Source organism: Babylonia areolata, chromosome 3 (genome assembly GCF_041734735.1).
Source record: "Babylonia areolata isolate BAREFJ2019XMU chromosome 3, ASM4173473v1, whole genome shotgun sequence".
Classification (NCBI taxonomy): domain Eukaryota; kingdom Metazoa; phylum Mollusca; class Gastropoda; order Neogastropoda; family Buccinidae; genus Babylonia; species Babylonia areolata.
This window is the reverse complement of record NC_134878.1, coordinates 44,962,752-44,965,251: the sequence shown is the minus strand read 5'-3', so window position 1 is coordinate 44,965,251 and position 2,500 is coordinate 44,962,752. Positions and strand designations below refer to the sequence as shown.

The 2,500-nt window shown below is 43.6% G+C and overlaps 1 protein-coding gene across 1 annotated transcript in view; it reads left to right on the top strand.

Annotated features, from left to right (window-relative positions):
- The window catches only part of LOC143280015 (acetylcholinesterase-like), a 163,085-nt gene that overhangs the window by 67,779 nt on the left and 92,806 nt on the right, over positions 1-2,500 (top strand). The gene's annotated exons all lie outside the window — the stretch shown is intronic.

The following is a 2,500-nucleotide window of genomic DNA, read 5'->3' as shown; positions in this document are numbered from 1 at the left end:
GTCTCTTTCTCTGTGTCTGTCTGTCTGTCTCTCTCTATGTCTCTCTGTCTGTCTCTGTCTGTCTGTCTCTCTTTCTCTGTGTGTGTTTCTCTCTGTCTCTCTCTCTCTATATATATATGTATCTGTCCCTGTCTGTCTGTCTGTCTGTCTGTCTGTCTCTCTCTCTCTCTCTCGCCCTCCCTCCTCTGTCTAGTCCCTCTTTGTGTCTAGTATGTCTGTCTGTCCGTTTCTCTCTTTTTTAATTTAATTTAATTTAATTTTTTGTTGTTGCTTTCTTGCTTCCGAGACGTAGATGGGTATCTACTATTTATATATTCATCTATCTGTGCGGTGTGGAAAAAGATGCTGAAGAGTACACAATATACACAGTTCATCATGTGGTGAAGAACACATTTTTTGCGTGTTTTTTGTTTTGTTTTGTTTTGTTTGTTTGTCTGTTTCGGGGGCACGGGGGAGGGGTGGGAGGGCGGGGGCGGAATGGGCGTGTGTGTGTGTGTTGGGGGTGGGGGGGTACGGGGGGGGGGTGGCGGGGGGGGGATGGTAGTGGGGCATCTGAAAGGAACCTCATCGAAGCTCCCCGTACATCTACCTCTATTCTGCTAGTGTCTGTTTCGTGCTGAAAGGGTTCATTGGAACATTTCCAAGGCAGAAGTTGCAGTCCATAACAGAGTCATCGTAAAAACTGCCATCAAGATTACCGGGGCTGATCTACCTTCTCTAGAAGACATAATTATATTATAAGCGGCTACTCAAAAAAGCAAAATCAATCAGCCAGAACGAATCTGGACGAAAACCAATCGCTTCGCCAAATAGCCTTTCCCCCCAAAGCAGTCAATACCCTGTCTCTCGAACAAATCCAGTATGATAAATAGAATTGTGCAATCAATAACCATCTACCTGAAGATCTGGTCATCAGCCCCATCTACATGTAATATGCGGCTTCTGTTCAAACGTGTGTGTGTGTGTGTGTGTGTGTGTGTTATATTGATATGCACTTCTATGTATCCTAATTTCTACTGTATCTGTGTTTGTGTATGATTTTCGATTCATGTTCGTACCTTGTTATGTACTATCCCCCTCCCCCCCCCCCTTCATTTGTATTTGCATTTCTTTTTATCACAACAGATTTCTCTGTGTGTGAAATTCGCGCTGCTCTCTACAGCGCCACCCACTTTTTTGTATTTTTTTCCTGCGTGCAGTTTTATTTGTTTTTCCTATCGAAGTAGATTTTTCTACAGAATTTTGCCAGGAACAACCCTTTTGTTGCCGTGGGTTCTTTTACGTGCGCTAAGTGCATGCTGCACACGGGACCTCGGTTTATCGTCTCATCCGAATAACTAGCGTCCAGACCACCACTCAAGTTCTAGTGGAGGGGGAGTAAATATCGGCGGCTGAGCCGTGATTCGAACCAGTGCGCTCAGATTCTCTCGCTTCCTAGGCGGACGCGTTACCTCTAGGCCATCACTCTATATTCCTTGTGACCTCGGTACACTTGGTAATAAAGACAAGACATATTCTATTCTATTCTATTAAAGAAAAAAAACCCCGGATGAAACCAGCCTCTGATAAAAACAACAACAACAACAACAACATCAACAAAACAACAACAACAATAATAATAATGTGAGCCATTCACCGAGACGGAAGTCTGATTTTTTTATGTGACGTTTGAGCTCGCTGACGTCATTGGTGACAATTGTCTGTGGAGTTGTGACAAGTTGTATTCAACGTCAGGGCAAAGGAAAACGGACGGTTTGAAAATGCATCCAAATCATTACTGAGGCAAAAAGAAATGGCCGACTTAAGCCTACCAGAGACTTGATATTGCTGTCGGTATTGCTGTGATGACTTGTGAAGAAAAAAGAAAGCTTAGATCTATGAGGATCACAGATTACAGCGGAGTCAATGCCACAAGTGAATCATAGTGTATGTATATGTAAGTGTTATTTAACCCTTTCACCGCCTGTCAATTTAGAGTACAAAATTCCCCTGTGGTATAAACACAGAAAAGACAGTGGCTAAGAACAGCTGGGGATTCCCTATGCGATGTATAGAAAATATGGCCTTTTCTTCCACCGAACATTAAGAACAGTAGGTTCATGGATAACAGACTAATGAATGGTCACCTTTCAGTGACATGGGTCCTCTACCACGCCTGTGCATAAATGCGAGTTTGGCGGTGAAAGGGTTAAGGTTCGTTAAGTATAAATAGAGATGCGTGACAGGAAACAGAAACAGCAACAACAACTGTGACTGCCGTTTAACTCACTCAGTACGGCCAGTCCTCTCTTCTCCTCTACACAGACCCCTCGGATGTCCAGTAGGTGTCTGAATGACCCAACCTTTAGCTTCCATCGTCAGAATTGTGGTATTCCTTGTCAACATTCACCTCTTCAGTATAAGAGCCTTCCTCTTGCAATATTTTGATGATGGTAATTGGGCTGAAAGCTGTTAACGTCGTCTCTTTCGCCGTTCGTATGGAGAGAGTTAATGACGGATG